This window comes from Symphalangus syndactylus, chromosome 17, assembly GCF_028878055.3.
Source record: "Symphalangus syndactylus isolate Jambi chromosome 17, NHGRI_mSymSyn1-v2.1_pri, whole genome shotgun sequence".
Classification (NCBI taxonomy): Eukaryota; Metazoa; Chordata; class Mammalia; order Primates; family Hylobatidae; genus Symphalangus; species Symphalangus syndactylus.
Genome location: NC_072439.2, coordinates 50225833 through 50250663, shown reverse-complemented (window position 1 = coordinate 50250663; position 24831 = coordinate 50225833). Strand labels below are relative to the sequence as shown.

The following is a 24831-nucleotide window of genomic DNA, read 5'->3' as shown; positions in this document are numbered from 1 at the left end:
TATGTTCAAATTTGATTCTTTGATATGTCATCAATCTTTCAAAATTTGTTGTGTTGATTATCTTTAAGAAAAACTTGGGGGAATAATGAGACCAGAAGGATAGGTGGGTTTTGTATGTGTTTTTATATGTGTTTTCTGCATGGTATATGTTCCTTGAACCATGTAAACATACACTTTATTAGTTTTGAAACTTCTTCCTTCTTGATCTGACAGCACTGACAATGATATGCTTCATCATCACTCATAACCAGGACCTGAAGGGATGATAAAGCTTCTAGGCTTATAAAAAACAAAGTGATGGGAAAAAATAGTCACAGCATGCTTAATGTTCCTGAGTATTCTATTCTGTAGACTTGCATGAACATAGTGGCTGGAAAATACAACGTGGATGCACAAATTTAAATCAATACATCTCTGAAAGCCCCAGCCCCACTTCTGCTTCTTAAATACTCTTTTATAGGTCTCGATGCCTAGAGTCAGCAGCAGCAGTGTGGCTGTTACATTTTTCTGTTAGAGCTCTTTTTAAACTTAATTAAAGCTTTAATAGAAGTTTTATTTCCCTTAGAGAGTTACTCTGAAGTTTAAAGTGGCCTTAAAAATAAGTACCCTAAATACCTGTTCATCAAACATCCTTTTGAACTTTTTGTTTTACTCAGAAGAATATTACTAATCATATATATGAACTCTTTCGGATGAATCTGATACTCTAGGTAATGATTCCTAAGACTTCTATAGTGGTTATTTTAGTGGTTTCTTTGAAGTCTTAAGAAGAGGTGGTAGCAACATGTAAGTGAGAGGGTGTCAAATTGGTAGAAGCTAAAAAAGGTTGCGTTTCTGAGTGATGTCCTCTCATTTGAAGAAACCTTGAGCAACTATTTAGCCAGCACCTGCTGTGCTGGCAGGCTGAACCTCAGATAACATGGTGATGTTCCTGATTTAAATGATCAAGGTCATACCACCCACAAGTACATTTCTAGGCTTAACCTTTTAAATACCTTTGTCATTTGCTTCCTTCTAAAGCAATTGTGCACACGGTACAATTTACTGAATGTTGAGACAGCACAAAATATTTGCTCTTTTCACTAATTTTCCTTTTCTCTCTCTTTTCAACACACTAAACCTTTTCCAAAGGTTCCACAGGAGGAGTCAAAGCGGCTATAATCTTGATTCAGTTTTATGGACAATAGAATTATTTTACTGATTCCTGGAATCATGGCTCCTATATATGTAAGTAAGATAATCTTTTTCTCCGGTCAATATGTATTCACTGAGAGGCTGAGATTACATCAGCAAGGGCTAATCCACTGACCCCTAAATATTCATACTTAAAAAGGAAATTTGGAATCCAATAAGAGAGGTGAGACTATGGTTCGATTAAAGAAAGTGCCTTTAAAAAGGATGATGAAATTCCTTCAAGTACAAGGTATGCTCTTTGAGTTGTTATAAACTTGTTATTGTTGGAATTTTACTCTGGGTAGCAGATATTTTAATGTCGATGAATCCCACATGCAATTCTCTGGGCTATTTTTGAAGACTATGGAACATTAGAGAGCAAAAAATATAAAGTTACCATAAAATGTCAGCATTGCATCTGAATGGGTTCAAAACAAAATCAGTCCATATCTTGATGCTGTGTGCATTCTCTGAAAACACAATAACCACAAATGGTGCCAGAGGGAAAAGAGAAAGGGCTTCTGTTGACTTCAAATAAAGGCGGTATCCGACAAAAGGGGAAGCAAATGATACCTTGATATGCCATTAACAAATGCCTTGTGTATCCACAGCTGCACTCTATGAGCACTTTGGAAATTAAAGGATTGCCAGCTTTTCCACTTTGGGACAAAAAACATTTGTGCTAAACAGCCGGTAAGTAAATGCAGTAAACATATTTTTACAGTGAATAGAATTGTTTTATATTTTGGGGACTGATTGTGAATTTCTACTGCTTCTCGATTAGCAAACATTTGGCACTTCCCGAGTCTTTAGACATTAAAATGCCAAAACAGATTTTTATTCTCAGACTGAGCTCCTATATTTTTTTCATTCCCCTAACAATTATCCTCACAACATTTGAAAGTACTAAAATGAAACGTGTTCTGAAAACACATTCGGAAACGTTTTACCTGTGTGACTTCAATAAGTATGTAAATAAAAAAAATTACTGGGTTGCTGTCTAACTTCCTTAGGGCAGAGATGAGAACACAGTACATACATAATGACTGTTGGAACTGTTGGTGGGCATTTCCTACGGCCTTGCCTTGGGACAATGGAAGGTTTTATTGCTGAACACCAAAGCTGGTAAAAACAGATGTTTTGTGCAAAGTCTCTTGGGTGTATCTCTCAGTAGTAATGTTTCTGCTAATTTTTAAAATCAATAAACTTCTAAGAGGTTTAAAAGTTCTCAGTAATGATTTCTATCTCTTTTTAAGAGTCATGTCCTTACACATTTTTGTGTTGTTACATTGAAATTATTGGAGAGTTTTTCTTTTAAATGATAATTTTAAGTATCTTACACTTTAACCTTAAGATGGATTAGGAGATGGATTGTATTTGTTTTGCATTCATTCATTGATTATAATTTTTAGTTAATTATATAGAAATGAATGTTTGAATTTGCCAACTTTATGTAAAACTTGAAAATTCAGAAAAAACAAGTAGGCAAGATGGCATAATTTTTACACTGGCTGACATCTTGGTTGCAGTGCAGGATTTTGCAGTCTTCTGTGATTGAGTGTGTATGTGTTGTGTATATATTTGTGCATGTGTGTGTATGTGATTTGTGTGTGTGCGTAAGTGGAGGTTGTGGTTTTATCATTGTAATTAAAATTTTAAATTAAAATGTAATGACATGTACTAGTTTTCTATTGCTTCTGTAACAAATTACTACAAATTTAATGTCTTAAAACAATACACATTATCTTATAGCCCTGGAGATGATCAGTCTGAAATGAGTTTCACTGGGTTAAAACAAAGCCTTGATGGGATTGCATTTCTTCTAGAGGCTTTAAAAGAGAATCCTTTTTCTTTCCTTTTCCATATTCTAGAGGCCACTTATTTGTATTCCTTGGTTTTTAAGGAATCTTCAAAACAAGCAACTACATCACTCTGACTTCTGTTTTCATCAGAGTTTCTTTCTCAGACTCTTGACTCCTCCTGCATCCCTCTGACAAGGACCCCTGTAATTACATTGGTCACATCTGGATAGAGGGCCATCATTGTTACTTCTACTGGCATAAAATTCACTAAAATAAAATTCTTGCTACTTACCTATCCCTTCAGTAAATCTTCCCATGATTTCTTACCTCCCCTGAACGCCAGTATTTTTATCCATATAGTTCACCTATTTGCTTAAGGAAATTATCCTTGAGTATCCATGAAATTTATGCTGATGCAACTTGCCCAACCTTCCCCAACATGCCTACTTTATAAACTGGACTTTTCCTTGCCCCCTTCCCTGTGTGAGGTGGAAGCATTACTTCTAGAACAAACTTCTTCTACCTGAATCTTTTTTTCTAATGGTGCTTCAATTCCCTGAAATGGGAGCACAACTTTCTCCTGGAGGTTCCATTTCTATAAGATGACCTTCCACTGGAAGTAAATTCTTTTCTGCTTCTGCAACTCAAGGTGCATGTAAGGAGATGCCTCGTCCTTATTCCTTGATGCTTCTTCCACACCATTATTCTACAACCACCATCTAACAATGCCTCCTTCCTTGAAGTTGATGATATCTGGTGGTTGCTTTTCTTTCCCCATTTTTGACATGATATGCTAGCTTCAAGTTCTCCTTATATTCTTCATTTAATTTATTATTTTATTTTTATGATTTGCAGGGATTATTCCTTAGACACTTTATTGTCCATACTGCTATCATCTACCAAACTAGCTTCAACTTCAACATCAATGGCCTCCTTTATCACCTTCCCATATTGTCCCTTACGTATGGCAATATCTTGAATCTTGAAATTACTTGGAAATGATGAGATGGAAAATGAACGCTAAGGTTCTACTTTGTGACTTTACCCTTCTTCCCTTCCAACTGTTCCCTTTCCCTTTATTCTTTCTTGACCCCATTTTTCAATTTCACCTGATTCCCTGTCTCTAGACTTCTCTATTCCCTCCCTCTTTTAGCCTCTCCTATAAGTCCTTATTTATATTCTGGAGCAGTGCTTCTGAAACTGTCTGTGAGGTGAAGGACCAGTTTTTATTTCCCAACCCACTGTCAAATGATATTTTATTAAAATATGATAATCATGAATTTTACTTGAGAATTGAAAATAATAGACAAGTACATACAAAATGCAAACAATTTTTACTTTAAGAGTCAATAGATGTAAAATTTCAGTTACTATGATCAAAGCAAATAGAGTAGAATAAAATAATTATAAAAATCACACATAACACATTGAAAATGTGCCTGTAAATGACTAATATGGCCATTTTACTCATATTTGTATGATATTCTTCAACCATAACCACCTGGAATTTCATTAAGATTGCACTGAATTTATAGATTAAGTTGGTAAAAACTGATATATTGACAATACTGAGTTTTCCTATCTGTGAACATGGAATATCTCTCCACTTATTTAGCTCTTCCTTGATTTATTTTATCAGAGTTTGTAGTTTTTCTCATATATGTTTTTTTTATATTATGTTAGATTTATACCTAAGTATTTCATTTTTAGCATGCTAATAAAAATGGTATTGTGTTTTTATTTTCGAATTTCACTTATGCATTGTTGATTTATAGGAAAGTAATTTACTTTTGTATATTAACCTTGTATTCTGCAACCTTGCTATAATCACTTACTAGTTCCATATTTTTGTTGTTTTGAATTTTATACGTAGATCATGTCATCTATGAACAAAAAGTTTTATGTCTGTATTCCTAATCTGTATACCTTCTTTAAGAAGCTTTCCTAAGAAAAGCACACATAAGTCTAAAACCCACTGGCCTGCATGCTATATATCTGCATGCTTTCTTAAATTTTCTCCTATATTTTAGTCATTTTTATTCAAACACAGCATGATATTTAATCTACTTTGAATCTCTAATTACTTTACTCTTTTCTTTACCGATTTCTATTCCCTGCCTCCTGCTCCCAAATTTCTTTCTGTTCTTTATTCTGTTCTTTAATGAGATCCTAATATGATAACTTAAAATGTACCCTCTGTGGGTAAATCAGTATTTTGAATTAGGACCTCCACCTTTCGTTCCATCTTATTTTCAGTTCCTCTGGGCAACTCTTCTTATGTTTTTGTCATCTTAATGAAAGTATTAACATCTGTTCTCCCAAGCCTGTTTATGTTAATTTTTTGTCTCATTTCACAAGTACCTCCATATCCTCATTCAGCCAGGATAAGTATTTAGATCTGTGGGTTTTTTTCTTTCTGTATAGGCAGAATTCTAAAATGATGCCTGTGATTCCCACCCCGTGAAATGCACAACATTTTGTAATCTCCTTTTTCATGCAAGTGAAACTTGTAACTCACTTATAACCAGTAGAATATAGCAAAGGTGAAGGGAAAGCTTAGATGTAACTAAGGTCTTCAGTCAGTTGATTTTTAGTTAATAAAAAGGGAGATTATCCTGGGTTGGCCTGACTTAATCATGTGAGCCCTTCAAAAGAGGCTCTAAGCCTTTTCCAAAATAAGACACAGGAAATAGCAGATACTCTCTCCCTTTCCGGCTTTGGAGAAGTAAGCTGCCATGAATTTTACAGCCAAACAGAAATAAATCCTACCAACAACCTGAGGAAGCTTGGAAGTGAATACTTCCCTAGTTGAGCTTCCAGATGAGAATACATCCCAACCACCATTTTGATTACAGCTTTGTGAAACCTTGAGCAGAGTACCCAATGAAGCTATGCCCAAACTTGTGACTTACAGAAACTTCGAGATAATAAATATGTGTTGTTTTAAGCCACTAAATTTGTGGTAATTTGTTATGCAGCAGTAGAAAACTAGAACACTCATTTCTTCTAATTTCCACATTTGCTCTTCAACCAATTTCTGTCTCTTCTACATACACAATATTTCTTACTCCCATTTTTCACCTTCTCATCACTATGACTTTGGTTTATTTATTTATTTTATTTTCTATTACTAAAATGGCCTTTTGAGTGATCTTCTTTCCTCTCCAACTCACTCTAAGAACCACTAGAAACACTAATTATGCCATTCTCACTGTAAGGAAAGATGGTCACTGTGGTCATAAAGTAGAGAGGTTGATCTAGTGATACTGGCAGAAGAGCATGATTAGATGAAATTTCCAGGGAAGAACTATTAGAACAGGTGGCTGGAATGGAGATGGTAGGACCCCGAAGATAAGTTAAGGAATTGAGAAATCATTGTGACTATGTTGCATAGGCTATTCAAGTAGACATGAAAAATAAAATATGCTGGTTATTTTAATATTACAATTATAATAAGCAGAGAACAAATGAAATTACTTATTTTATGTTGTTTCTCATGCCTTCTTTCACAAAAACATAGTAAAAGTTCCTCTTTGGCCTTTTGAGAAGAAAGTTTTAAAAATGTGCATTTATGTAATAACTCAATATAAGTTACAAAAGTCATGTATTACAAAGTCCATGCAAAAAAAATTGTTATCACATAAAAAAATTCTGTAATTATCAAGCCTTCTAACCAAAAGTGAGTCAGTTATGCTCTTTTATACAGAAGCTGCTTTCTTCTAGGAAAAAGGAAATGCCAGTGTTAATCAAACCAGCATGGAAGTTAATTAGAACCCCAAGAACAAGCGGATGGGCTTAGCACCTTGGACACATGAATATCTTGTTTCTAAAGATGACCTCAAAAGATTGCATAACAATCCAGCCCAGCACAAGTCAGAAGTAACTAATTAACTTTTCCCTTAGTAATTTAGTCCTGCTCTTTAAAAATATTTCTAAACTGAGAAATCCGCATTAATTGCTGTATATTGGTTGTTCAAATGAGGGTAATGACCCTTTACTTGATTGTATATACCCATCATTTAGTTTATCTTTTATATGTGCTTTATAAACAACTCTCCAACATGAAGCAACTTTAGTTAATAGCCTCATTAAATCTGAATGTAGATATAGAATTTTAGAGACTGGAAAACTTTCTAACACTGCATGGAAAATATTAAATATTTTCTTATCTACCTTGCAATTAGGGGAGAAATTGTGCTAACCTCTCCCCCAGACATTATTGCTGCATCATCTCAAACTGCTAGAGGCTCATAGTGGAAATGGTTGGGAAGAGGGCAATACATCAAAGCACGCTTTCTTATCAATAATTACTTTGATGTTTTCAGTTCTGCTCTCACCTTTTTTAGGTGAGAGATCTGCCCACTCAGTGGTTACCTAGGCTCAGCCCTGAAAAAAGAGAGGTTAGGGGTCACTTCAGATGTTGCTTTGGCAGTTTCTTTTTTTTTAATGTTTTGTGTTTGTTTCCTAGAGTCAATCTACTGAGGTCCTACAATTCTTTTCATTGACCTGAACAAACTCGACTCTGCTTTTCCCTTAAATTTCTGTACAGAACCCTGACAACTTGTCTATACTTTCTGTTGTTGATTTCCCCCATGCTTCTAAGTTTCTTACGACTTCTGGATTCTCCTTTTGGCTTTGCAGAACACCCCTACTTCCAAACTCTAGAGTAAAATTCCTGTGAAGACTGATACCTCAGAAGTGACTGCTTCACAGATAGACATCTCATTTTTTAATTGAGATTTCAACTATTTAACACTTACCATGTTAACTCATGACACTCTCCTCCATTTGCTCATAAACAACAAAACAATAACAAAAATGAATGCCCACTGAGTGCTACAAAATGCAAACTATTAGAGATACAGAAATAATGAATAGGACTTCTGACCTTGAGTGGTTGGTAAATAGAAATATAAAAAATGAAATAAATAATTAGGGTTACTGCCACTATAGAAATAGATCACAGGCTACAGATTACTACTGGCCCTATGAAGCAGGAAGACAGCACAGGTATAGCAAGGGACCTTTTATATGTAGGTAGAACCTTGTTGGAGGTAATGGTGAAAGCCAGTGAGCCCTTGCTGTGGGCTGCTCTGGTGAATGGGCACTCCCCTTCACTGTTTCGCTGACTAGACTTCAAGTACCCTCCATGAGAGACTAGGGAGGCATTGTGGAGCTGTGTCCCCTTTTCTACTTGCATGAATTATTTGCATTGCTTGTTTGTGCGTTTTAGCAAAATAAACTGAATGCAGACAATGCCATGTCCAAGTAATCTTGCTTGGCAATGTTTGAATCTCTATCAGACTTTGCCGCTGCTTACTTTATTCCTTCTCCCAGTTCAACCCCAGAAAAGACACAGGAATTAAATGACAAAAAGCGTGGGTCTGAAGAACTAAATCAAGACTGTTAGAAAACACTGGGCAGAGAGAGGTGGTTTTGTGCTTGTATGGAGAGAAATAGCTGGCAGGACTGAAAAGTTTTGCACGCACAGCATAGAAACTACTTAGGGGAAGAGCATTCAATTGTGCTCCTTTCTCATGGTGCCACACTGGCTTGCATAGATGCTCACTTCCTCCTCATTTTTGATAGAAAAGCAGCTGTGACTGCGTAGGGCCACTGGGGTCAGTAGGGTGACATCAGAGAGGCTTAAGACCACACAGACTGGAAGGCCAGCTTCTGAACAAGCCCTCATCCCCTCCTCTCCTGCCACCACCCTCACCCAGCTGTAAATAACCAGACAATGAAGGCAGGCTCTGGGAGAGAGCTGTGTCACAGCAGAGGGTTCCCTGAAAACCAGTGCTATCTGTTGGGTCGGGGGGCAGACAATGGCTCCTCAGCCTCTGCCCCGTGGTGTATCTCTCCCACCTTTAACCAGGCCAAGAGCAGTACGTGCTCTACCTTATACACATTACCAGCAAGATACTGGATATGCCCAGTGAAGATGTGCTGGCAAATGGTGTCAGACTTTTGTAGGCAGAATCATGAAATAGGAGAGTCAATAAAATGGGCAAGTCAGACTAGATGAACCAGGCTTAATTAAAGTATCAAATCAAGAATTAAAAATAAAAACACTATCCTCTAATACTACAGAATAGTAACAAAATGAGGGAAGTGCAAGCCATTTTAAAGAAACACAAAGTAGAAAACTTGGATGTAGAAAGAAAATAATTAAAACATTAAAAATGAATAATTACACCTGAAAATGAATAAATGAGAGTATCATGTCAACAAACTCTCATGAAAAGAATTAGCAGGAATTAAGAGAGAAATTTTAAAAGTTAAGGTGTACAAAATTTAGTACTAGAAACATCAAAATCTAAATATTAGGATACAAAAGATGGAGAGGAAAGTGTTGAATACATAATCATGCACAATTTTTCAGAACTAGAGCAAAATAAATAAATCATATTGAAGAGATTCCTAGTATGACAAATAGGATAAATACGGAAACATTTACATGTAGACATCTTATAGTTAAAATAAAACATTTACATATAGACATATTATAATTAACATCAACTATATCAAGAATATTCCAAAAGCTTGTGGATAGAGCAGATCTTCCTAAAAGAAAAAGACTTAGATTGACTTTAGATTTCCCTTAATGACCCAAGAAGCAAGAAGTGAGGTCACAATTGCAAAGGAAAAGAATTTAAACATGGGATTTTATTGTTTTTTATTATTAAAGATTTGTGACAAAAAGATAAAGAATAATAAACATATATCTACTATAAATTATGAAATAATAAATCATTACTTTTTTTGTGGAAGTATTTTGCTTGCCCACACCAATCAAATCCCTTCTGAGTATGTTGAGTTTGATGGACATCCTTCTAGGCCTGTCTTTATAAGTTTAGTTCTTGTGGATGCATTTCTAGACAAAGTGTCATTATTTTGGCATATTTTTTAAAAATAAAGAAGCCAGGTATTTTATTACCATTATTAAGCTATCATTTCTTTGGTGACAGGGATGTCTCTTTATTTGTATAAAATAACAGTCGTCAAAGAGTTACACGGAAAAATTAGGGTAATATTGCTTATCTTCTGATGCAGGCAAATAAACAAAACTTATTTCCACTCTAGTTCTAATTTCCAATGAACACTTCCTTAATATGCTGACAGAAACTCAGTAATAGATAAGTACAGTAGTTGCAATATCATTTATGGCCTTTACAATACAATTTTAGTCTTACAATACATGTTGTTAGAACTATTTTTCACCACAGATAGTACTAGGAACTCTGAATATTTTGCTAGACTCTAGTTTGAATATCACCCACTGATTGTGAAAAAGGTACAAATTGTGTTTATGCACAATCATTGGTAAGCTAATGAAACTTTTCTTCCAATATCATAGTTACAAAAACAGACACATAGACCAATGGAACAGAATGAAGAACCCAGAAACAAGTCCGTACACCTACAGTGAACTCATTTGCAACAAAGGTGCCAAGAATATATAGTCTCTGCAATAAATGGTGGTAGGAAAAACACAGTTTGTTCAATAAATGGTGTTGGCAAAACTGAAAATCCATGTGCAGAAGAATAAAAATAGATGCTTTTTGCTCACCATATACAAAAATCAAATCAAAATGAATTAGAGAATGATAGTTTCCAGCTTCATCCATGTCCCTGCAAAGGACATGAACTCATCCATTCTCAGCGAACTAACACAAGAACAGAAAACCAAACACCTCATGTTCTCACTCATAAATGGGAGTTGAACAACGAGAACACATGGACACAGGGAGGGGAACATCACACACCAGGGCCTGTTGAGCGGTGGGGAGCTAGGGGAGGGATAGCATTAGGAGAAATACCTAAAGTAGATGACGGGTGGATGGGTGCAGCAAACCACCACGGCGTGTGTATACCTATGTAAGAAACCTGCACGTTCTGCACATGTATCCCATAACTTACAGTATAATGAAAAAAGAAAAAACCTTAAAAAAGAATTAGAAACTTGAGTCTAAGATCTCAAATTATGAAACTACTACAAGAAAACATTGAGGAAAATCTTCAGGACATTGGTCTGGGGAAAAAATTCTTGAGTAATATCCCACAAGCACAGGCAACCAAAGCAAAACTGGATAAATGGGATCATATCAAGTTAAAAAGCTCCTGCACAGCAAAAGATAAAATCAACATGAAGAGAAAACCCACAAAATGGGAGAAAATATTTGCAGATTACCCATCTGACAAAGAATTAATAACTAGCATATATAAGGAACTCAAACAACTCTACAGGAAACAATCTATTAATCTCATTTAAAAATGGGCAAAAGATCTAAACACATTTCTCAAAGGAAGACATACAAATTTCCAACAGGCATATGAAAAGGTGCTCAACATCACTGATCATCAAAACTACAATGAGATATCATCCTACCCTAGTTAAAATGTCTTATATCCAAAGACAGGCAATAACAAATGCTGGTGAGTATGTGGAGAAAAGGGAACCCTTGTGCACTACTGGTGGGAATTTAAATTAGTGCACCCTCTATGGAGAACAGTTTGGAGTTTCCTCAGAAAGCTAAAAATTGAGCTGCCATATGATCCATCAATCCCACTGCTGGGTATATATCCAAAAGAAAGGAAATAAGTGTATCTAAGAGATATCTGCACTCCTATGTTTGTTGCAGCACTGTTTACAATAGCTAAGATTTGGAAGCAACTAAGTGTCCATCAACAGAGGAATGGATAAAGAAAATGTGGTATATACAATGGAGTACTATTCAGCCATAAAAAAGAATGAGATCCAGTCATTTGCAACAACATGGATGGAACTGGAGATCACTGTGTTAAGTGAAATAAGCCAGGTACAGAAAGACAAACATTGCATGGTCACACTTCTGTGTGGAATCTAAAAATTAAAACAATTGAACTCTTGGACATAGAGAGTAGAAGGGTGGCTACCAGAGGCTGGGAAGGTTATTGAGGGTTGTGGGGGAGGTACAGATGGCTAATAGTTACCAAAAATAACTAGAAAGAATGAGGAAGATCTACGATTTGATAGCACAACAGGGTGACTATTGTCAATAATAACTTAATTGTACATTTTAAAATAACTTAATGTAATTGGATTGTTTACAACTCAACGGGTAAATGCTTGAGGAGATGGATACCCCATTTTCCATGATGTGCTTATTTCACATTGAAAGCCTGTATCAAAATATCTCGTGTACCCGTAAATATATACACCTACCATGTACCCACAAAAAATTTTTAAATGATAATATAAAATAAAAAATAAGATCTTATGAATATCAGTATTTACCTTTACAAAGAAAAAAGCCCATAAAACAAAATAAGATACCATGCACAATGGAAGAAAACAATATTTTTTGTTGTGCTAAGATATACATAACATAAAATTTACTATATTGACCAATTTTAAGTGTACAATTCAATATTGTTAAGTACACTCACATTGTTGTGCAACCATCACTGCCATCCACCTCCACAACTTTTTCATCTTCCCAAAATGAAACACTGTATGCATTCAACCCTGATTCTCAGTTTCTTCCTCTCCCCAGCCCTTGGCCACCACCATTCTACTTTCTGTCTCTGTTAATTTGACTACTCTAGTACCTTGTATAAGTAGAATTGAACAATCTTTGTATTTTTTTTTTTTTCTTCATGACTGGCTTTTTTCACTTAACATATTGTCTTCAAGGTTCATCCATGTTGTAGCATGTGTCCCAATTTCCTTTTTTTTTTGACCTGGAAAATATTCTATTGTATGTTTATATCACATTTTATTTATCCTTTTATTCATCAATGGACACTTGGATTGCTTTCACCTTTTGGCTATTGTGAATAATGCTGTTATGAACTGCATGTACAAATCTCTCTTCAAGTCCCTGCTTTCAGTCCTTTTAGACATATACCCAGAAGTGAAATTGGTAAATCATATGTTTAATATTTTGAGCAAATGTCATACTGCTCTCCACAGTTGCTGCACTTTGTACATTTTCACCAGCAAGGTGCACAAGGGTTCTAATTTCTCCACATACTCACCAACACTTGTTATTTTCTATTTTTTAAGTAGTTGCTATTCTAATATTTGTAAAGTAGTGTCTTATAATTTTGATTTTTATTTCCCTGATTAGAGATGCTAAGCATATTTTCATGTACTTATTGGCCATTTGTTTATCTTCTTTAGAGAACTGTCTACCCATGTTCTTTGCTCATTTTTAAAATTTTGTTTTGTTGTTGAGTTAGAGTTCTTTATATAGTCAAGATACTAAATTCTTATCAGATATATGATTTGCTAATATTTACTTCTATTATGTGGGTTGTCTTTTTATTCTGTTAATAGTATCCTTTGATCCATAAAAGTTTTTAATTTTAGTAAAGTCCAATTTATCTACTTTGATGCAAATAGACAGCTTCAAGAAGGAGGCTACGCCTTATCTTTGCAAGAGAAGTAACTATGAAAAGGTTTGAGTCTAGGTTTCAGTGGAATGAATTGGAATGGTGGGGCATGAGGCAATAGCTAGGATGTTTAAAAGAAGGAAGGCAAAAGAGAGAGTAGTAGGAAAAACATATGAGATCACGGAAGCAAATTTCTCCCTTCCTCTTCATCGCCTTTCCTGTCTTCTCTCAATCCTGGTGCAATCATAAGTACTGTAAAATAAAACTCCAGCCAACATTTCCATCTTTATGAAAGAAGACTTTTTTTTCTTTTTATTATGAATATGACCTGAGTATATTAATAGGCTTTGGAAAGAGATCGCAGAAAAGGGGAGGGTCAGAAGATAGAAGAAAGAGGGGGAAATTGTTTAGTGAGGCCCTAATCCAAAAGTGAGGGGATGGAAGGAGAATAAAGGCAAATGATTATTAGACCTGGCCAATGGGTAGGATTATCTTCTACTTCAAGTATAATAAACATAATAAATAGCTGGAAAGGGGGATAGAATATTTATGTGTGATAGAGGGAAGTTAAAGAGATTCATATGGTAGAATTGCTCTTATATCTCTGTGAATTAGGAAACAAAATCATCTGCCAAAGGTAAGGTGTTAGGTTAGGAGTTGGAAACAGAAATAAAAGTCTGGAATTACAAAAAATGGCATTTTCTCTTGTTTTGGAACAGAACCAGCTTTAGGATGTTTTAGCAAATTGCTGTGTCTCAACTACCTGAACTGCCTTCCCTGTTGTAAATCTCTCTTTACAAGTAGAAACCGTGGCAAGCAACCTGTCACGGAATTCCAGCTGAGTGCTAAATGCATTTTATTCTTTAAAACCTCCTCAATGATCACTAAACAGATGGCCTTCCACAGTTAGCTTCACCAGAACATCTTGTCAGGCCAAGCCTGTTTAGCTTCAAAGATGGCATAAGTCATAGCAGTTTTCACATCGGCCTGTTTCTCACTTGTAGGTATGTTCACCTACTAATTATTTATATGAGCCTAATAGCTTTTTAAAAAGCCAGTTTAATGAAAACAAAATGTGACTGCCAATTTTCTTCTAATTTATTCTTTTACTAAAAATATTACTTCTAAAATATAATTCTGATTACTCTCTTACTTAACATGTGTCCTAGGCTCCATATCCTAAGTTGGAATGAAGCCATTGCTTTGTATGATCCTCAGGTCATTCCGAGAGACTCTCAATGTCTCTGCATGACCTGGACCTCTGTCCACATCACAGTCCCATCCTGTGGTGGAGAGTCTTACTCTCAAACTCATGCTTCCCTGTTTTGTCTCGGAGCATCACGCATACTACTCTCTATACCTATATCACTCAGCTCCTTGCACGTTATCAATGCTAATTTATACCCATGTTTCATGTCTCAGCTTTGATATCACTCTTTCCAAGGGCTTAAAGCTCCTATTATGTGCTCCCACAGTACCTTGTTTTTTTTTGCTTTACAATTGCTTCCATTTTTTCCATCTCCCTCTGTGTTTTTAGCCACAGAAGTCCATGGACCACATCTGAAGAGTCACTGTTCCCTCCGTACACCTTATACATAAAGTCTGGCATATAGCATGAATTAAACCATGGTTTTACTATTTTCTGAATTTGAAAAGAGATTTTGTAGAAACAAATTGGAGTTTGGAGAAATTATCCAATTTTGTTGTCCCTTTTACTAGCTATATCGACTTGTGATATTATTTAAATTTCTTTGACCCTTACTTTTCTTAGCTGTAAAATGAAGTTGTCTACCTGCCTTCCTCATTGTTGTAAGAAGTAAATAATATATACGTCTAGTACAATGAATAGCACAAAACAGGGCAAAATATAATTGATTCTATCTTATTATTTTTCCAATTAAAACATAAATGCCAATATTGTTATCATGGTTTTCCTCCTTTATTTCCCCTTTACTCATTCTATCAAGATGGCAGCGCCAGTGCATTTGAAAAGAGCTACTTACACAGTTAGTTGAGATAGAAATAACAACTAAAAATAGCTAACATTTATTAAGCAGTTACTCTGTGCTCGGCATTGTGCTAAGCAGTTTATACATACTATATTGCTAGTACTTATTCGTGTCATTGTCTTCATAATATTTGGGATTATGAAGGATGTAGTCACTGATTATCCTGCAGTCAGTGATGACAATGGAAGATGAGGCAGAATCTTCTTAGTTATGTTAACATTCAGGTGGACATTCATTAGTGCATGCCAATTTATTTTTTTGTATTCTGTATCCTTTTCGGAGTCTCAGTGCCCAGTAAGAAGAGAAGAGATCTATGTGGAGAAATGGACTGTCAGCTGCTCCCATCTCACACGTTTTACCCACAAAATATGCCAATCTAAAGCTGTTACCAATATGTCCTTTTCTTCTCAAAGATATCACCAATTTCTGGGCCATTATTTTATTGGAAGTCCCATAAACACCCTGGACATTTTAATGTCACTAAGATTTCTCGTTGTTGTGTCTGGGGTGTGTGTGTATATATATGTGTGTGTGTGTATCATACATACATATACATAAAATTTTCTGCTTGCTGTTTTTTCTTTTGTTTCTACTGTAGGTTTTTAGTTTCTTAAAGGCAAGAACTGGCTGGGCGCAGTGGCTCACGCCTGTAATCCCAGCACTTTGGGAGGCCGAGGCGGGCGGATCATGAGGTCAGGAGATCGAGACCATCCTGGCTAACACAGTGAAACCCCATCTCTACTACGAAATACAAAACATTAGCCGGGCGTGGTGGCAGGCGCCTGTAGTCCCAGCTACTCGGGAGGCTGAGGCAGAAGAATGGCATGAACCTGGGAGGCGGAGGTTGCAGTGAGCCAAGATCATGCCACTGCACTCCAGCCTAGGCGACAGAGCGAGACTCTGTCTCAAAAAAAAAAAAAAAAAAAAAAGGCAAGAACTATGTCTTATTTGCATTAGTATCCTCAGAACCTGGTATTGTACCAGACACATAGTAGACTTCCCAAAATTATTGTTGAAAGAATACATTTTGAATAAATTATTCCCCTTTGTATACATGTGTGTACACCCACATGAATACTTTCTAGGTAATTGATATGACTGTCACAATTTTGCTAAGACTTGTACTTAAAGAGTACTTGTATCTTGTAGAGATTTATACAGATTAAGTAAAAGACACTGTGTGAGCAGTGATGACCCCTGTGGAAAATTGCTGCTCTCGGAACAGCTGGGAGAACAAGGAATTTTCAAAATGAATAGTTTGTGCTTCTGTGTTAAAGATCAGATGGATGAACTAAAGTGAAACTAAGTGTGCTAAACATGACCTTGGCTTTTTATTGCGGACTTTGAACTAACCTTATTCTCTAACCTCAGTCAAAATAATTTTCTCAATTAAGGTCTGTCAAATAAACATGCAAAAAATGACCTTCACGGGATAGTCCTTAGGAAAAGCTAATAAATGATTGCAAAACTCTGAGACAAGGAAAAGCACTTGGTAAATCTTGAATAATAAATCAGGACCTTTCTGTGCTAAGTCAAACTAAGAAGCATTTAATTTGGAATCTTCCAGTGTTTGGCTATCTGCTCAAGGAAAAAGGTTTGCAATAAATGTATATATGAAAGAAAAGCTGACAGTTGAAAAACTAAAATGAAAAGTAATGACATAATATTAGGAGATGCCTTCAAGGAGACAAGTCCTCAGAAAGTTGAGATCTCAATTTAAAACATTTCTTTCTCTCTAATTGTTGTTCTGTGCGCTGCTGCAGTATGATGAAATGGCCATAAACTTAGTGTGATAGGCTTGCAGAATAATTTAATTATAATTTAACACTTACTTTTATGCTATGCAATTACTTACATTGCTTTTTGCTGAAGACAATCCATTTAAGCAGCTGCACACAATGAAAAAATAGCTGACAGGGTCAATTCTAAAGTTATACTAAGGTTTACTTACATTCGTTTTTACCCAGTGGACTTAACAAATTAGGCAAACGAGACTGGTTGAAAGAAAATAGACAAGTATTCAGGAGCCCTTGATTCTACTCTAAACCAGCTCTTTGAATTTTGCAGGTTCTATAATCTTTAATGGGGTAAGTAGCTTTTTTTAAAAAAAATCTATAAACATTGTCATTATATGGTCGATATTTCTTTTATTCACTAACATTCTATAAGAATGATACATGCTGATGTAGCCTGTTGAATCAAAGAAAGGCTGTGTCATTTATGAGTTTAAATCTATCTCCAAAGCCAGTCATCTGCATATATTGGGTGCCTACTCTATGGTAATGGGCAAGAATGGTCCATGATGTTAGACTTTTATTCTGTATTCTAGGTTTCTTTATATTTTTTCTCTCCCTGGAAGTTTGCATCACGAGTAAATTTTACATGAGCACTTTCACTGCAAAATACTTGTTGTCTGGTTACAACGTCGATATGACCACTTGAAACATCACTTAAGACTTTTTTTGTTAAATAATATTTTCATGTTCACTCTTTGTGACTTCAGTGTTAAAGATTCTATGTTGATTTTAAAATTAACAGGGATATATTTTACTACCAACCCATCAATGTTGACTTGTATAATTTAGAATTTGGGGTTATTCTGAAAGTAAGCAGGCTTTGTTAGAATTAGAAATTCCAAGTAAAGAGCATAATGTAGAGGCTGATAGTTTTAAAGCTTTCAAGAGACAGAATTCATTTAGTTTATTCTTGGACTAACAGTTTTGTTTTAAATAGTTTTGTTAAGATATAATTAACGTAAAACTCACCCATTTACAGTGTACAATTTAAGTTTTCATTGTTGTTTTGTTTCTGGAGATAGGGAAGGTGAGGGTGATCTTCCTGCTTCTGCTGTTTTCTGTTTCCAAGGCATCATATATTCAGGTAGCATTTCCCCGTACTCCACCACTAGAGTATTTATGAATTTAGTCTATAACAAAAGTTAACATTTCAGTTCAGCAAGAAAGGATGTATCTGTTTTGTTTCTGTTCTCTCTTTTTTTTTTTTTTTTTAGAGATAGGGTCCTCACTCTGTCACACAGCCTAGAGTGTAGTGGTATGATCAAAGTTACTGCAGCCTCAAATTTCTGGGCCTAAGTGATCCTCATGCCTCAGCCTCTCAAGTAGCTAGGACTACAGGTATGTGCCACCATGCAGGCTGTTTTTTAAAATCTTTTTGTGGAGATGGAGTCTTGCTATGCTTCTCAGGCTAGTCTCAAACTCCCAGTCTGAAATGATCCTCCTGCCTTGGCCTCTCAATGCACTGGGATTATAGGCATGAACCACCAGCCCAGCCCCCAGTGTAAAGTTTTGGGATTATTCACTTAGCTGTGTAGCTATCACCACAACCTAATTTTAGAACATTTTGGGAGTCCTAGCCAGAAAAATCAGGCAAGAGAAAAAACAAATGGTGTCAAAATAGGAAAAGAAGAAGTCAAACTATCTCTCTTCGTGGACAATATTGTTCTATACCTAGAAAATCCTAAAGACTCCACCAAAAGGTTCCTGGAACTAATAGACAACTTCAGTAAAGTTTCAGGATACAAAACCAATGTCAAAAATCAGTAGCATTTCTATACACCAATAATGTTCAAGCTGAGGGCCAGATCAAGAACTCATCCCATCTACAATAGCCACCAGAAAAATAAAATACCTAGGAATATATATAATATATATAAAAATAACTAAGAAGGTGAAAGATCTCTGCAAGAAAAACTACAAAACACTACTGAAATACACCATAAATCACACAAACAAATTGAAAATCATTCCATGTTCATGGATTGGAAGAATCCAAATTGTGAAAATGGCCATGCTGTCCAAAGCAATCTATACATTCAACACTATTCCTACCAAACTGCCAATATTTTTTTTTCACAGTATTAAAAAACAACTATTCTAAAATTCATATGAAACCAAAAATGTGCTTGAATAGCCAAAGCAATCCTTAGCAAAAGAACAAAGAGGCATCACATTATCCAACCTCAAACTATACTTTAAGGCTACAGCAACCAAAACAGCAGGATAGCAGTGTTGAAAGCAGACATCCTTGCCTTGTTCTAGATTTTAAAGGGGAAAGTCTTTAGGTCTCTCAACATTGAATATGATGTTAGCTGTAGATTTTTCATATGTGCCTCTTTATCATGTCAAGAAACTTACCTTTTAATACTGGTAAGGTTATAATTTTTTGCTTTCAACCATCATATATTTTAAAGAACTTAGGAGAAGAAAAATAGTCTGTCTACACAGATAGTTACCATTTCTGTGGTTCTTTCATTCTTAAAGTTATCACTTTCCCTCTAGTATCATTTTTCTTCTCTCTCAAGATATTCCTTTACCATTTTTTTAGAGCGGATATACTGGTAGCAAATTATCTTAGGCCTCCTGTATCTGAGAATGTGCTTATCTCACCTTTATTCTTAAATATTATTTTCTCTGAATATTGATAGTTCTTTTACTTTAAAAATATCATCCCAGTACCCTTGGACTCCATGGTTTCTAATGAGAAGTCTACCGTCATTTAATCATTGTCTCCTATAAATAATATGTCATTTCTTCTGGCTTCATTTAAGATTTCTTTGTTGTTAATTTTCAGAAATTTGATTGTGATATTTCTGGGCATGGATTTATTTGTGTTTATTTTAGCTGAGGTTAGCTGAGCTTCTTGAATCTGCAAGTTTATGTACTTAACCAAATTCGGTTACGTTTTCAGCCATAATTTCTTCACTTCTTCTCCTACACTTTGTTTTCTTCTTTCTTCTGGCACTACGACTAAACAAATATTACACCAGTTGTTGTGTGACAGATCCATGAATTTCTGTTTAATTTTTTCAATCTTTTTTTTCTTTTTATAATTCTGAGTGGATAATTTCTACTAAACTTCTTCAATTCACTGACTCTGTCTTCTTTACTCTGCTATTGGGTCTTTCCAGGAAATTTTTGTTTTAGTTTTTGTACCTTTCTGTTTTAAAATTCCTATTTTGTAATATCATTTATTTCCTGGCGAATACATTCTGTATTTTCATCACTTTTTAAAAATTCACCTTTACTTCTTTTTACTTTATTTTATTTTTCTTTTCCTTCATTTTTTTCCTTTTTGAGACGGAGTCTCGCTCTGTCGCCCAGGCTGGAGTGCAGTGGCGCGATCTTGGCTCACTGCAAGCTCCGCCTCCCGGGTTCACGCCATTCTCCTGCCTCAGCCTCCTGAGTAGCTGGGACCACAGGCGCCCGCCACCAAGCCCGGCTAATTTTTTATATTTTTAGTAGAGACTGAGTTTCATCGTGTTAGCCAGGATGATCTCCGTCTCCTGACCCCGTGATCCGCCTGCCTCGGCCTCCCAAAGTGCTGGGATTACAGGCGTGAGCTACCGCACCCGGCCTCACCTTTACTTCTTGAAGCTTGACTATAATAGCTTCTTTAAAGACTTTTATCGGCCAGGCGCGGTGGCTCACGCTTGTAATCCCAGCACTTTGGGAGGCCGAGGCGGGCGGATCACGAGGTCAGGAGATCGAGACCACGGTGAAACCCCGTCTCTACTAAAAATACAAAAAAAAAAATTAGCCGGGCGTGGTGGCGGGCGCCTGTAGTCCCAGCTACTCGGAGAGGCTGAGGCAGGAGAATGGCGTGAACCCAGGAGGCGGAGCTTGCAGTGAGCCGAGATTGCGCCACTGCACTCCAGCCTGGGCGACAGAGCGAGACTCCGTCTCTAAAAAAAAAAAAAAAAAAAAAAAAGACTTTTATCAGTTAATTCCAACATCTGGATCATGACAGGATTGGCATCTGTTGATTCCTGCTTCTACTTATGCTGACTAGTTTTGGGTTTCATTTTGGATACTTAATATGTGTTATGAGACTGGGTCTTATTTAATTCTTATGGAGATTATTGAAAAGAGAGAGAGAGAAGTTCATAGACTTGGAGATTTAAGCTAAAAGTACCAAACCACTTTCTGTAAGCGATAGTTCTAAGTGGGTTCAATTTTCACAGTTTGCAGTGTAGTTTGGCTGTCTCCCATGTGTGTGACATTCAGAAGCCACAGTCTGAGACCTTGGGGATGGCCTACCTATCAGTTCTCAAGAGTCTTTGGTTAGGCTCTTATTCATGCTTACGTAGCTTGTAGGGGAGACCCACAATTCAGACACAACTTTATGGAATGACTTTCTTGAATTCTCTCCTCTTTACAGTCTTTGTGACACTTTTTGGTTCCGAAAGGCCCTGATTCTGCTTTTCTGTCTAGAAGGATAGGGCTTTAGTTTTCCCTCTCTGCTGTGAACATTCCACAACCGTGTCTGCCACTGAAGCCAAGTAGCAGGGTATACAGAGAAAGAAAGAATTGGGATATTCCATCACATTCTTAGGACCACGGTCCCTCTTGTCAGAGGGAAGGATTGCTTTCCCTCAGAGTTTTAAGTGTCTGCCCAGCTACCACTGTTACTGTTTTCACCTCTGTGACAGTACTGCCCCAGATTTTCCTTGGTCTGGGATGGAAAAAACAAAAAGCAACACAGTCAAATTTTTATACTTTCCCCAGGAACTGAGCCCAAGGACTCCTTTTCCTGACTGAGACTGGAAATTGAGGTCTTCTCTTACAGCTTTCTGCCTACATTCAGCCTAGAATTCTGAACTTTGGGATGCGTTTCATTCCACTGTGGGAGATACCAGAGGCAAAAAAAACAAGAAACTCCCCCTTAAATTGGTCTTACTTTGAGTACTCATTTCCTTATTTCATTCTACCTGCTACCATTTAACGTTTCAGAGTCTTCAGATAGCTGCTCAATATATCTGTTGTAGTCATTCGTTGTACTCAACAGGAGAGACAGGGTGACATATGCTTACTTTTATCTGAACTGGAGCCAGAATCTTAAATATATATTGAAAAGATTATATTAGATAATTTTGTATTTATGTCTATCTTATTTACTTGTTTTTTTCCATATATTGTTAGGCTTAAATGTCCTAAAGCATTCTAGGCAAATAGCACAAATCCCTTTTTAAAAAAAGCCCCTCTAAGTATATTCCAGAACCTCAGTTAGTATCTAGCCTCATTACTTCTTTATATTATTCCATTAAATTTTAAGTCCATTTTCTTTAGTTTTAACTATGGTCTGTTACATCATTTTCCAAACAAAATGTTGCTTATAAATATCTAGGGGGATTAGAAATTTTAATAACTATTTAAATAAAAATTATTGTGGGTATATATACACATTTTAAAATAATTACACAATGAAGGGAAAGAAGGCAAAATTTTAATAAGTATTCCTCTCATTAGAGGAGAAGAACAAATTTTTACCTGTTGGATGCATGTTTACAGTCTGCTGAATATGTACTTCAAAATAACATACATATATAGAATGTAATTTTTAGAGGAATTCTTACTTCTGATTGACCTGACATATACCCTAAAAGGTGTTTTATCTCTGTTCTTATGGCTGCCATGTTAGAGAAGGTAGTTATGCAAACATGAGCAGGGTAGGAGAAGGGCTCCCCAACAAGGAATGTCAGGCAACTATCAGGTGATGGTCAATCAGTTGTTAAACTGTCGCTTTAAAATCGTAATTGGTTGCAGCCAGAGCCAGGGAAAGGCAGTCTCCAATAGCTAGAAAATACCTGAAGCTGGTGATCAGTAGCGTCCCAATAAGATCTCAGGAGTTGGGCAAGTGGCAAGTGGCCTCAAGCATGCGCACTAACAGGCAAAATGGTGGAGTTTAAGTGGTATATGATCTACCTCTAGGAAAGCTTGACTGATAAGGAAGAAATGCTTCAAGTAAGCATGTGCACAACTTCAGTAAACACACTGTGCATGTGGCCCCTCCTAAGTGCTGGCAGGCTACTACGCATGTGGACAGCCTGCTTCAAGGGAAGAATCAAGGGAGAAAAAAACCCCCTGCAAACCCTGGCACCATGCCAATGTATAAAATCCCAAGTTAAGAGCTGAACAGGGCCCTTGGATCTCTCAAGTCCCCTGCTTGGCTTTCTTCCAAATGTACTTTACATCCTTTCATTCCTGGTCTAAAAGTTTTTAATAAACTTTCATTCCTGCTCTAAAACTTGCCTTGGTCTCTCCCTCTGCCTTAAACCTACTTCTGCCCTTCAGCCGAATTCTTGCCTCTGAGGAGTCTGCTAGCTGTACAGATTCACTGCTAGCAGCAACACAACTCATTATATATTTTCATTTAATAATTATAGGCATACCAAAACTTTTGTGGTGTTTAATAAGAAGAATCAAGGTAAGTTCAGGTTTACCTGTTGAATAAGCGTAAGAACACTGGGGTGAGGGTAGGAGTGGAGGCTATAACTCATCTTTGAAAATAATTATATATGCCTGCCACTATATGCATTTAAAAAACAAAATTGAATAATAACTAAGCTAGTAAAGGAAGAGGTAATGACTTTTCACAATCAGAAATGAAAAAACAAAAAACAAAAACAGAAAAGCGTTATGTTTCCCTAAGGTGGATCTTTTTGTGGTAGACCATAACAAAGCAATAAAGGAATCGGCAATACTTGCATACCCAGTGGACTATTTAAATATGACTGTGACTGAGAACAAAAGACTTCAAAATTTCCCTAGCTCTCTTGTTTAAATCTATATGGGAAAACAGATTTAGAGCTAAATGGAGCACAATCACACAGGGAGCCTTTGGAGGCTACCAGGACTATGAATATTGATGGGAATTCACTTCTGTGTTGTGCTCTGAACAAATGACAACACAGTAGTAAACAACTATTTCCTTAGAGATGCAAATAGATTCCGCAGGCTGTGAACTGAAACTGTTTCTCACTCAGATCTTATTCAAAGCAAACAGTGTATTTAGAAGGGTACACGTACCCTAACAATTAGACAGGATATGGCAAACAGAAGCAAAGACATAGAATTAGTTCCAACTCCTTATAACTATAAACAAGTTATTTTCTCTCTCTCGCCAAATAAGCTGGAGATGGTATTATCTCTGTTTCACATTTTTTAAAATAAATGAATTCATTCTAGGAAAGTTGCCTTTGAGTATTTAGCAAAATTTTCCTGGACCTGAACTCTGCAAGTGCCATCTTTCAGAGCGATACAATAGTTCCTGGAGGATTGCTACTAATGTCATTTTACTCATGTTGAAAAACTGTTTTCCAAATAGAAAAACTTCTCTTTGGGATCTGCAGAGGCTCATAAGTGACCTTCCAGATACAAGCTGCTATTGAGAGTTAAGGGGATGATCAAAAATCACAGTAGTTGATGCAAAATCTGAATAATAATATTCTAAAGAGGAAAACATGATTCTTTCTTTTTGCCTAGAAAAGGAGCAAAGGCTACTGTATGGAAATTCAGAGAAGGAAAAATGTCTTGAGCCTGAACATGGATGAGCTAAGTATTAAATTATTAAATGGGGTCAAATAATAAAACTGTCCTTATAGAATTTAGCATGATGTCTATCAATAATTATTATAAAGCATTAGCTTAAAGAACAATAGTTTTTAAAGGGCA

General features: G+C 36.2%; 1 long non-coding RNA gene across 2 annotated transcripts; it reads left to right on the top strand.

Annotated features, from left to right (window-relative positions):
- The first annotated feature begins 1126 nt into the window (after window positions 1–1126).
- LOC129466138 (uncharacterized) lies at window positions 1127–24736 on the top strand. 2 transcript variants are annotated; one of them, XR_008652082.2, is made up of 3 exons: window positions 1127–1227; window positions 1785–1866; window positions 24643–24736. It is a non-coding gene; the product is annotated as an uncharacterized lncRNA (long non-coding RNA). The 2 variants fall into 2 exon arrangements; XR_008652081.1 differs by lacking the exon at window positions 24643–24736 and adding an exon at window positions 6699–6844.
- Window positions 24737–24831: the final 95 nt, after the last annotated feature.